The 12,500-nt window shown below is 60.7% G+C and overlaps 1 long non-coding RNA gene and 3 other non-coding genes across 4 annotated transcripts in view; 1 reads left to right on the forward strand and 3 right to left on the reverse strand.

The window, feature by feature from the left end:
- LOC142792781 (large subunit ribosomal RNA) overlaps window positions 1-100 on the reverse strand; it is a 4,014-nt gene extending 3,914 nt beyond the window's left edge. Inside the window, exon 1 of the ribosomal RNA XR_012891203.1 lies at window positions 1-100. This exon is cut by the window's left edge and continues 3,914 nt beyond it. This is a non-coding gene — a ribosomal RNA (large subunit ribosomal RNA).
- Window positions 1-12,500, forward strand: part of LOC142792748 (uncharacterized) — a 58,995-nt gene that overhangs the window by 2,807 nt on the left and 43,688 nt on the right. The window lies entirely within an intron of this gene.
- LOC142792782 (5.8S ribosomal RNA) lies at window positions 1,255-1,407 on the reverse strand. Its single transcript, XR_012891204.1, has one exon. It is a non-coding gene; the product is annotated as a 5.8S ribosomal RNA (ribosomal RNA).
- LOC142792763 (small subunit ribosomal RNA) lies at window positions 3,127-4,941 on the reverse strand. Its single transcript, XR_012891185.1, has one exon. It is a non-coding gene; the product is annotated as a small subunit ribosomal RNA (ribosomal RNA).

Genomic DNA, 12,500 nt, shown 5'->3' on the forward strand with positions numbered 1-12,500 from the left:
CGTTTCGCTCGCAGCTACTCGGGGAATCCCTGTTGGTTTCTTTTCCTCCGCTTAGTGATATGCTTAAATTCAGCGGGTTGTCTCGCCTGATCTGAGGTCGACAGCGGATACATTCGCTTCCATCAACTTCCTGCACGACCGCGTGCGCTCGCCCTACCAAGTGCGCCCGCAACCCTGTACAGGGCCACTTCTTCACAAGGCTGGCAATCGGCTTCCCCGCTGCACGCGTGCGGCGCACAACCGGTGTGACGTGGAAGTGACGGGACACGTTCGTAAACCCATCGCGAACCGAGTACGACGCCCTACCAAGTGCGCCCGCAACCCTGTACAGGGTCACATCTTCACAAGGCTGGCAAGCGGCATTCCGCTGCGCGCGTGCGTCGTCCGAGCAGTTGCGTGATAAACGACCGTGTCGAAAGCCCAAACACCGCCGAGGCCAGTCGCCGCCGCCGCAAGGGCAGCCACGCAGCCTGGCGAGAGGCATCGTCTCGTGTAGCGTCGCCCCCGCCCCAACTGGAGTGGCCCAGTTTTTTGAACGGGACGGGAACTGCGAAGCACTTAGACCGACGGCGGACTACGACGAGAACGCCTTAAGCTTCGCCAACGTTTCGCCAACTCGTGCGGGAGACTTTTTCCGCTTCGCGGCAAGTCGTCGCGCCGTGCTCTCCGCATCAACCGCGTACGCAGCGAACCGCAAACGTCGGGCGCAGCCTCCTCACCTCCCTGCGCTTTGCGCGCGAACGTTCCCTGTTCGCGCGGCAAAGCCTGGAGGAGGCACGGCCCCGCAGCGTGTTCGAGCGCCCGGTCTACGGGACACCCTGCTTACTTCGAGGGCAACAAGCGCAACGCAAGGCTGCGATCTCGCGCACTTTGCGCACGGCTGGAGAAGCTTTGCTGGCCGGCTTTCGCTCCTCGTGTTTACCGTGCGTTAAAGTTGCGCGTCCGTGGCTCTCGCAGCTCTTGCGCGCCCGGTCGCAGAGAGGAGTACGCAACCTCGACCGCACTTTCCCTGCAGGCTTCCTTCCGACTCGAAGTCCTGCGGCGGTCTCAACGAGGTGCCACATCCTCAATGCAGTCGGTCGCCCCCGTTTCGGTTGGGCTCTGGCACGACGGTCGCCACCGTCTCGCCCTTGAGTGGCCGCTGTTGGCGCTCGCTGTGAGGTGTTCAGCGTGCTGTCCGTGTTGCCGACGCGGTCAAAACGAGTCGACGGCTCACGTTCCCTTGTGCGCCGAAGGCTCTCTTGATATGTGATCCGACCCTCAGACAGACGAAGCCAAGGGAAGACCCAAGGCCGCAATGTGCGTTCAAAGAATCAGTGCTCAGTGTGTCCTGCAATTCACACCAAGTCTCGCAGCTGGCTGCGTTCTTCATCGACCCGAGAACCGAGTGATCCACCGCTTAGAGTCGTGAAAAAGTGTTTGTTCAATTCCGTACAGTCAAAACCAAACGTTTCTGGCACTCGGCCAAACAGTGGCCAAGAAGGGCGCTTTTCAGCGCACGCTTGGACTCCAAAACTCTGCCGCGCCTTTTTCGGCTGCCGCAAATCGAGCAAACGGTGTGTTTCGGACGGCGTTTCGCTTCCGCTACTTGCGAGTGCTTTCGTGGTCCACCCCTCTATAAATACTCGGGAGGCGTCGAAGCCGGTTCTCCAAGCCGGACCCGTAGGTATCGTTGTGTGCTCGCTCTCATTGGCCCGCCTAACCAGAAAATGCCTGCGGTACACCCATTTGGATAAGAGTGCACGCAGATGCGGGCCTCGACGGCTACACATTTCCTCGGGCGGCCGCCTCCCGGCCTCCGTGGAGCGCGGGATGCACGGTCCCATCGACAAGCCTCTCCCGTTTTTACCGTGGCGTCGCGGTTCACCACGGCGGGCGGGTCGGTCTCCTCCGCATAAAAAGGGGGACCCCCGCTTTTTGTTCCACGAAATCGCACAAGCTTTTTTCGCATCCACGGTTTGCCACCGCACACCAAAATGCCGATCCGGCTGCCTACTTTAGCCAACAGGTGGAGCCAGGCGCGCCGTACTTGCGCGGCACTTCCCACGTCCACCGAAGTCGGTGCCAAGGACCACTTTCGGCGCCGGAGCCGCGTACGAGCCTACTCGAGGCGGAAGAACGAAGCCAGCAAGGGCCTGGCCGCAAGTGCGTTCAATTGTCGGGACGTCCAAGTCCCTCGTTCTTCCGTGCTTCCTCTTTCGGCAAGTCGTTGCGGCACCTTCCCAAAGCGCGCAGACCCGCTAATCGCGACGAGCGCGACGTGGCCGTGCCGCCTTTCCCTCGGCAGCAAGCAAAACGCCTGGCAACGTCGACGCTCCCCTAACCGCGATCTCGCACCGTGTTTCGTGTGGCGAATTCAAAAGCCGGCCGGCGCTGCTGCAACCATTACGGTCGGTACGCATACGCCGCGGAGGGCGGGACGGTCATCGGAGCGTGCGGTTCCTCCATCGAGTACTGCGCACCTCGGCCGTCGCATCGCCGTGCCATGACCGGCCGCGCGTCAACGCGAACCGGTGCCAGCGAGATCCCTCGCCTGCAAGAACCGACCGGCAGCCTCCGTCACCCGAGGACGCGGAGGCGCTTGCCGCGGACGGCGGGACGGTATGCACTGGTGCACAGCGGACCCGTCACATCGCCAGTTCCTTGACCGACCGCCGACGCTTGTGCCGTTCCTCTCGTACTTGGCAGTCGCCGCGCGATTGTCGGGTCTCGTTCTTGCACGCTCGAACGGTCGGGAGGGCACTCGGCTGGCGTTTCGGGAACGCGCAGCCTCGCCTTCTACCGACGTAACCACGACTCGCCGTTCGCGCTCCGCCGCTCCTGTTTACAGTACTAGGCGGTCCCGCAGCGGTCGGGTCGCGCATTTCGAGCGCTTCGAGCCACGGTGCAGTGGCGGGTCGAAAGCCGACCTATGAGTGCGTTGCGCCGTTTGTACCCGCGTCCGCCACCTGGCCGACCGTCCAAGGTCGCGGTGTTAGCGTCCGCTGGGCGCAACAATTTGTCACGGGGTGCCGCTCCACATTCAGGCAGCCCCGTGGGGAAAAGCCGACCCCGCGTCCAAACGGGGTCAGCGGCAGAAAGTGTCGGGCGCAGACGCAGCTGAGGCGCTCACCCTTCACAATCCGTTAATGATCCTTCCGCAGGTTCACCTACGGAAACCTTGTTACGACTTTTACTTCCTCTAAATGATCAAGTTTGGTCATCTTTCCAACAGACCGGCGCAACCGAAAGGCCGCGCCGGACATCGGTCCGAAGACCTCACTAAATCATTCAATCGGTAGTAGCGACGGGCGGTGTGTACAAAGGGCAGGGACGTAATCAACGCGAGCTTATGACTCGCGCTTACTGGGAATTCCTCGTTCAAGGGGAACAATTGCAAGCCCCTATCCCAATCACGAAAGAAGTTCCACGGGTTACCCAGTCTTTTCAGACAGGGATAAAGACACGCTGCTTCCTTCAGTGTAGCGCGCGTGCGGCCCCGGACATCTAAGGGCATCACAGACCTGTTATTGCTCTGTTTCGTGCGGCTAGGAGCCGCTTGTCCCTCTAAGAAGGTTGTAAGGTGCTGGGAACCCCGCACCTATTTAATAGGCTAGAGTCTCGTTCGTTATCGGAATTAACCAGACAAATCGCTCCACCAACTAAGAACGGCCATGCACCACCATCCACCGAATCAAGAAAGAGCTCTCAATCTGTCAATCCTCCCAGTGTCCGGGCCGGGTAAGTTTTCCCGTGTTGAGTCAAATTAAGCCGCAGGCTCCACTCCTGGTGGTGCCCTTCCGTCAATTCCTTTAAGTTTCAGCTTTGCAACCATACTTCCCCCGGAACCCAAATACTTTGGTTTCCCGGAAGCTGCCCGCCGAGTCATTTGAGTAACTCAGGCGGATCGCTGGTTGGCATCGTTTATGGTCAGAACTAGGGCGGTATCTGATCGCCTTCGAACCTCTGACTTTCGTTCTTGATCAATGAAAACATTCTTGGCAAATGCTTTCGCAGTAGTTCGTCTTGCGACGGTCCAAGAATTTCACCTCTAGCGCCGCAATACGAATGCCCCCGTCCGTCCCTCTTAATCATTACCTCGTATTCCAAAAACCAACAGAACAGAAACGAGGTCTTGTTCTATTATTCCATGCAAGTTTATTCAGGCGACTCGCCTGCGTTGAGCACTCTAATTTTTTCAAAGTAAAAGCACCGGCCATCTCGAGGCACACAATGAAGTGCACCAAGAAAGAACCGGCATGATGTTCAGTCCGAGCCGTCGCATCGGGTAGATGCACTACTCGTCTGGAACTGAGATCCAACTACGAGCTTTTTAACCGCAGCAGCTTTAGTATACGCTATTGGAGCTGGAATTACCGCGGCTGCTGGCACCAGACTTGCCCTCCAATTGATCCTCGTTAAAGGATTTAGAGTGTACTCATTTCAATTACGGGGCCTCAAAAGAGTCCCGTATTGTTATTTTTCGTCACTACCTCCCCGTGCCGGGAGTGGGTAATTTGCGCGCCTGCTGCCTTCCTTGGATGTGGTAGCCGTTTCTCAGGCTCCCTCTCCGGAATCGAACCCTGATTCTCCGTTACCCGTAACAACCATGGTAAGCAAGTAACCTACCATCGAAAGTTGATAAGGCAGACACTTGAAAGAAACGTCGCCGGCTCGTGGCCATGCGATCAGCACAAAGTTATCCAGAGTCACCACACAATACGGGCCGAAACCCGATCGATCTTGGTCTAATAAAAGCACCCGTTACCCAAAGGGCTCCAGGCTCACTGCATGTATTAGCTCTAGAATTGCCACAGTTATCCAAGTAGGAAGAAACGATCTAAGGAACCATAACTGATTTAATGAGCCATTCGCGGTTTCGCCTTATTTCGGCATGTACTTAGACATGCATGGCTTAATCTTTGAGACAAGCATATGATTACTGGCAGGATCAACCAGGTAATCGTTCGACTGCGCGTCCGTCCTCGCCCTCGGCGGGCCGGACGCAGTCTGTGTGCGGCGGAGGCCACCTTCAGGCGCCCCAACACGCTTATTTTGCACTCCGAGATGACGGCGTTCGAGCTCGCTACGGCACAACCTTCCCGAAAGACGAGTGGGAGCCGTGCGGCAAGAAGCACGTTCATGCTCGCTCTTTTTCGTTGCATCGACTCGGTCGCGCCGTGCGGGTTGCCCAAGCCCGCTGCACTGTCGGTGGACCGGCCGGAACTAGCAACGGAGCCGAGACTGCAAAGCCGCCAGACGACGGGTCACGCCCGCGTCTTCGGCGCTTTCGCATCTGAATCGCCCGAGGACGACACGGAACACACCTCGATATCGTGGTAAAACGGCACCGTCCGACAACCAGCCCCTAACGCATCAAGCGGATGAGGCTGCAGACGACTGCCGTGGATTCCCCTGGAGCAGACCCGAGGACACGCTTGACGAGGCCGAAGCCCGCCGCATATCAGACACCCGGTCGCTTTCGCGTACGCCGCTCACGAGAACCCCCACATAATAGCAGCGATAAGTACCCAGACCTCCTTGGGCCCTAATACGAGCGTACTCGAGAAAATTTCACCGCGGGTGTGCCCCGAAACGTGTGGCATGTTGAGCGTGCCACAAGTCTACGTCGCTCTCAAACCCGCCGAGGTCGTAGAATTTGCGACCCTACTCACGAAATTCCCACCGAGGATACGGCCGCAAACGTACCGCACCTTGGGTAGGCCACGAGTTTGTGCAACACTACGCTGACGGCACAGCACCGAGGTCGTGCGCGCACGCACGGGAAAATTCCGCCGCGGTTTCTGCCGAAAACGTGAGGCACCACGACTCTCCGCAAGTTCGCGTCGACTGCGAAAGACCGAAGTCGTGAACGACGTGTCCGCTACTCGCCGCCGACACGCTGGACACCAAACGTACAACGACTCGACGGCGTCGTAGAGGCCCACGACGCGGTTTTCCTTAACGACGTCTCGGCGTGGCACCGACAGGTTAGAACGGCCGACCAACGTTCCCTGTCCGCCGTTCGGCTCAGTCGAAGGGCTCGGCGACTTCGGCAACGCTGCGAAGCCGCACGGTGACGCACGCCATGTCCCCATTTTTTTTTTTCTTTCTGCGTCTGCCGGGGTGCCCCTATAATAGCAGCGATAAGCACCCAGACCGCCGTGGGTCGCTCGCCCCGGCTGACGTGGTTTTTCGTACTCCTGCGGCGGTCGCCGTCAAGCACGTCCAAATACGCTACTTTCGTGGGCGCATTCACGCTCTTTCGCTTCGCCGGAGTGCCAGCACTCACTCTGCCAAAAACGGCGAACATCCGAGCGGCGGTTCCCACTTTCGCATCGGCGTCCCGAACTCCGCCCCGGCTGACGCGGTTTACCGTACTCGTGCGACGGTCGCCGGCGAGCACGTGGAAAGACGCCGATATCGTGCCCGAATCGGCTCCGTTCGGCTTCGCCGGAGTGCCAGCACTGGCTCGGCGAAAGACGACGAACATCCGAGCGACGGTTCTCACTATTGCGTACGCGTCGCAAACCCCGCCCCGGCAGACGCACTTTGCCGTACTCGTGCGACGGTCGCCGGCGAGCACGTAGAAAGACGCCGATATCGTGCCGGAATCGGCCCCGTTTGGCTTCGCCGGAGTGCCAGCACTCACTCGGCCACAAACGGCGAACATCCGAGCGGCGGTTCCCACTTAGCCGTCGGCGTCCCGAACTCCGCCCCGGCAGACGCGGTTGCCGAGCTCGTGCGACTAGCGACCGCGAAGCCGTCTCGCGACGCCGCTTTCGTGCGCGGCTCCCACTGCGACCTGGGTCACCCGAGGTCGACGAGCAAAAAAGAATGTCGAAAAAAATTTTTTTTTTTTTTGCGTCTGCCGGGGTGCCCCTATAATAGCAGCGATAAGCACCCAGACCGCCATGGGTCGCTCGCCCCGGCTGACGTGGTTTTTCGTTTTCCTGCGGTGGTCGTCGTCAAGCACGTCCAAACACGCCACTTTCGTGGGCGCATTCGCGCTCTTTCGCTTCGCCGGAGTGCCAGCACTCACTCTGCCAAAAACGGCGAACATCCGAGCGGCGGTTCCCACTTTTGCGTCGGCGTCGCAAACCCCGCCCCGGCAGACGAGGTTTGCCGTACTCGTGCGACGGTGGCCGGCGGGCACGTCGAAAGACGCCGATATCGTGCGCGAATTGGCGCACCTTGGCTTCACCGGAGTGCCGCCACTGACTCCTCCAAAAACGGCGAAGATCCGAGCGGCGCTTCCCACTTTCGCATCGGCGTCCCGAACTCCGCCCCGGCTGACGCGGTTTACCGTACTCGTGCGACGGTCGCCGGCGAGCACGTGGAAAGACGCCGATATCGTGCCCGAATCGGCTCCGTTCGGCTTCGCCGGATTGCCAGCACTGGCTCGGCGAAAGACGACGAACATCCGAGCGACGGTTCTCACTATTGCGTACGCGTCGCAAACCCCGCCCCGGCAGACGCACTTTGCCGTACTCGTGCGACGGTCGCCGGCGAGCACGTAGAAAGACGCCGATATCGTGCCGGAATCGGCCCCGTTTGGCTTCGCCGGAGTGCCAGCACTCACTCGGCCACAAACGGCGAACATCCGAGCGGCGGTTCCCACTTAGCCGTCGGCGTCCCGAACTCCGCCCCGGCAGACGCGGTTGCCGAGCTCGTGCGACTAGCGACCGCGAAGCCGTCTCGCGACGCCGCTTTCGTGCGCGGCTCCCACTGCGACCTGGGTCACCCGAGGTCGACGAGCAAAAAAGAATGTCGAAAAAAATTTTTTTTTTTTTTTTGCGTCTGCCGGGGTGCCCCTATAATAGCAGCGATAAGCACCCAGACCGCCATGGGTCGCTCGCCCCGGCTGACGTGGTTTTTCGTTTTCCTGCGGTGGTCGTCGTCAAGCACGTCCAAACACGCCACTTTCGTGGGCGCATTCGCGCTCTTTCGCTTCGCCGGAGTGCCAGCACTCACTCTGCCAAAAACGGCGAACATCCTAGTGGCGGTTCCCACTTTTGCGTCGGCGTCGCCAACCCCGCCCCGGCATACGCGGTTTGCCGTACTCGTGCGGCGGTGGCCGGCGGGCACGTCGAAAGACACCGATATCGTGCGCGAGTCGATGCTTCTTGGTCTCGCAGGAGGGCCGCCACTCACTCCTGCAAAAACGGCGAAGATCCGAGCGGCGCTTCCCACTTTTTCGTCGGCGTCGCAAACCTCGCCCCGGCAGACGCGCTTTGCCGTACTCGTGCGACGGTCGCCGGCGAGCACGTCGAAATACGCCGATATCGTGCCCGAATCGGCCCCGTTTCGCTTCGCCGGAGTGCCAGCACTCGCTCGGCCAAAGACGACGAACATCCGAGCGACGGTTCCCACTATTGCGTACGCGTCGCGAACCCCGCCCCGGCAGACGCGGTTTGCCGTACTCGTGCGGCGGTGGCCGGCGGGCACGTCGAAAGACGCCGATATCGTGCACGAATTGGCGCTCCTTGGCTTCACCGGAGTGCCAGCACTCACTCGGCCAAAAACGGCGAACATCCGAGCAGCGGTACCCACTTAGCCGTCGGCATCCCGAACTCCGCGCCGGCTGACGCGGTTGCCGAGCTCGTGCGACTAGCGACCGCGAACGCGTCTCGCGACGCCGCTTTCGTGCGCGGCTCCCATTGCGACCTGGGTTACCCGAGCTCGACCAGCAAAAAAGAAGGTCGAAAATTTTTTTTTTTTTCTGCGTCTGCCGGGGTGCCCCTATAATAGCAGCGATAAGCACCCAGACCGCCGTGTGTCGCTCGCCCCGGCTGACGTGGTTTTTCGTACTCCTGCAGCGGTCGCCGTCACGCACGTCCAAATACGCCACTTTCGTGGGCGCATTCGCGCTCTTTCGCGTCGCCGGAGTGCCAGCACTCACTCTGCCAAAAACGGCCAACATCCGAGCGGCGGTTCCCACTTTTGCGTCGGCGTCGTAAACCCCGCCCCGGCAGACGCGGTTTGCCCTACTCGTGCGACGGTCGCCGGCGAGCGCGTCGAAAGACGCCGATATCGTGCGCTAATTGGCGCTCCTTGGCTTCTCCGGAGTGCCGCCACTCACTCCTCCAAAAACGGCGAAGATCCGAGCGGCGTTCTCCACTTTCGCATCGGCGTCCCGAACTCCGCCCGGGCTGACGCGGTTTACCGTACTCGTGCGACGGTCGCCGGCGGGCACGTCGAAAGACGCCGATATCGTGCCGTAATCGGCCCCGTTTGGCTTCGCCCGTGTGCCAGCACTCACTCGGCCAAAAACGGCGAACATCCGAGCAGCGTTTCCCACTTTCGCATCGGCGTCCCGAAGCCCGCCCCGGCAGACGCGGTTTGCCCTACTCGAGCGACGGTCGCCGGCGATCACGTCGAAAGGCGCCGAATTCGTGCACGAATCGATGCTTCTTGGTCTCGCAGGAGGGCCGCCACTCACTCCTGCAAAAACGGCGAAGATCCGAGTTGCGCTTCCCACTTTTTCGTCGGCGTCCCGAACTACGCCCCGGCTGACGCGGTTTACCGTACTCGTGCGACGGTCGCCGGCGGGCACTTCAAAATACGCCGATTTCGTGGGCGCATTCACGCTGTTTCGCTTCCCCGGAGTGCCAACACTCACTCTGCCGAAAGCGGCGATCATCCGAGCGGCGGTTCCCACTTTTGCGTCGGCTTCGCAAACGGCGCCCCGGCAGACGCGCTCGTGCGACGTACTCGTGCGACGGTCGCCGGCGAGCACGTCGAAAGACGCCGATATCGTGCTCGAATCGACCCCGTTTCGCTTCGCCGGAGTGCTGCCAGTCACGGCGCAGAAAACGGCGAACAAGTGTTTTTTTTTTTTTTTCCTAGAATTTGTGTTATAGAAGGCACATTTGATATCGGACGATAATTTTCAACTTTATCACGCGCACCGATTTTCGTGTAGAGGTTTGCAAGTTTATGGGAATTTCTCCACTTGGAATAATGCGATTTAGTAGTACTACGAGAACTTCATGGATGTACTCAAGGGTACGGGGCAAGTCAGTTACGTCAACACCTGCAGATTTTTTACACTTCAAACTGAAAATTGTTGGTTGTGAGTCCTCGTGTGATATTAAAGGCCGATTCGCTAACACATAGAACAAAGAAAGAAAGGAAGAAAAAACGCCCGCGCTCGCTCAAGAAACCTGGGTTCGCAACAAGTGGCAACAACAAGCAACCGAGCGAGTGCGCCAAAACCCGTGGCGGCCGAACAAACGCGAAGTCCCAACCGCGTCAGCCGGGGCGGCACGGGACAGGAAAAATCACTTCAGCCGGGGCGGCGGGGCACCGAATAAACCTCGTCACCTCGTCGCAGGATAAAAGAGGAAACAAAAAGTCTAAACAGCGTCTGCTGGAGCGAATGCGTAATAAAACAACAACAACAACAAAAAAAAAAAACACCCGCGCTCAAGAAGTCTGCAATCACCACAAAAGGCGACTGTGACCGAGCAGCGTCAGCCGGGGCCGTGCGGAAACGGAAAAACCGCGACTACCGGGGCGTCGAGGCACCGAAAAATCCACTTCAGCCGCGGCGAAAAAAAAAAACAAAAAGAAAGACGGAGGGGGGGGGGGGGAACCACGTCTGCCGGGGCGAAGGAAAAAAAAAAAACGCGTCTGCCGGGGCGAGCCCGGGTGCGGCACCACCGGGAAAACTGTGGCAAACAGACATGGCGATCGAGTGAGTGGGCCGCCAGCCAGGCTCAGCCAAAAAGTGCAAAGTCCGAACTGCGTCAGCCGGGGCGGCAAAAACCACGTCAGCCGGGGCGGCGCAAAAAACCGCGTCTGCCGGGGCGGCACGAAACCGCGTCAGCCGGGGCGGCGCGAAAACTGCGTCAGCCGGGGCGAAAGAAAAAAAAAAAAAAAACGCGTCTGCCGGGGCGAGCCCGGGTGCGGCACCACCGGGAAAACTGTGGCAAACAGACATGGCGATCGAGTGAGTGGGCCGCCAGCCAGGCACAGCCGAAAAGTGCAAAGTCCGAACCGTGTCAGCCGGGGCGGCAAAAAACCGCGTCAGCCGGGGCGGCGCAAAAAACCGCGTCTGCCGGGGCGGCACGAAACCGCGTCAGCCGGGGCGGCGCGAAAACTGCGTCAGCCGGGGCGAGCCCGGGTGCGGCACCACCGGGAAAACTGTGGCAAACAGACATGGCGATCGAGTGAGTGGGCCGCCAGCCAGGCTCAGCCAAAAAGTGCCAAGTCCGAACTGCGTCAGCCGGGGCGGCAAAAAACCGCGTCAGCCGGGGCGGCGCAAAAAACCGCGTCTGCCGGGGCGGCGCGAAAACCGCGTCTGCCGGGGCGGCGCGAAAACTGCGTCAGCCGGGGCGAAAGAAAAAAAAAAACGCGTCTGCCGGGGCGAGCCCGGGTGCGGCACCACCGGGAAAACTGTGGCAAACAGACATGGCGATCGAGTGAGTGGGCCGCCAGCAAGGCTCAGCCAAAAAGTGCTAAGTCCGAACTGCGTCAGCTGGGGCGGCAAAAAACCGCGTCTGCCGGGGCGGCACGAAACCGCGTCAGCCGGGGCGGCGCGAAAACCGCGTCTGCCGGGGCGGCACGAAACCGCGTCAGCCGGGGCGGCGCGAAAACTGCGTCAGCCGGGGCGAGCCCGGGTGCGGCACCACCGGGAAAACTGTGGCAAACAGACATGGCGATCGAGTGAGTGGGCCGCCAGCCAGGCACAGCCGAAAAGTGCTAAGTCCGAACTGCGTCAGCCGGGGCGGCAAAAACCGCGTCAGCCGGGGCGGCGCGAAAACCGCGTCTGCCGGGGCGGCACGAAACCGCGTCAGCCGGGGCGGCGCGAAAACTGCGTCAGCCGGGGCGAGCCCGGGTGCGGCACCACCGGGAAAACTGTGGCTAACAGACATGGCGATCGAGTGAGTGGGCCACCAGCCAGGCTCAGCCAAAAAGTGCTAAGTCCGAACTGCGTCAGCCGGGGCGGCAAAAACCGCGTCAGCCGGGGCGGCGCAAAAAACCGCGTCTGCCGGGGCGGCACGAAACCGCGTCAGCCGGGGCGGCGCGAAAACTGCGTCAGCCGGGGCGAAAGAAAAAAAAAAACGCGTCTGCCGGGGCGAGCCCGGGTGCGGCACCACCGGGAAAACTGTGGCAAACAGACATGGCGATCGAGTGAGTGGGCCGCCAGCCAGGCACAGCCGAAAAGTGCCAAGTCCGAACTGCGTCAGCCGGGGCGGCAAAAAACCGCGTCAGCCGGGGCGGCGCAAAAAACCGCGTCTGCCGGGGCGGCACGAAACCGCGTCAGCCGGGGCGGCGCGAAAACTGCGTCAGCCGGGGCGAGCCCGGGTGCGGCACCACCGGGAAAACTGTGGCAAACAGACATGGCGATCGAGTGAGTGGGCCGCCAGCCAGGCTCAGCCAAAAAGTGCCAAGTCCGAACTGCGTCAGCCGGGGCGGCGCAAAAAACCGCGTCTGCCGGGGCGGCGCGAAAACCGCGTCTGCCGGGGCGGCGCGAAAACTGCGTCAGCCGGGGCGAAAGAAAAAAAAAACGCGTC

The sequence above is a fragment of the Rhipicephalus microplus genome, unplaced genomic scaffold (genome assembly GCF_043290135.1).
Source record: "Rhipicephalus microplus isolate Deutch F79 unplaced genomic scaffold, USDA_Rmic scaffold_244, whole genome shotgun sequence".
Taxonomy (NCBI): domain Eukaryota; kingdom Metazoa; phylum Arthropoda; class Arachnida; order Ixodida; family Ixodidae; genus Rhipicephalus; species Rhipicephalus microplus.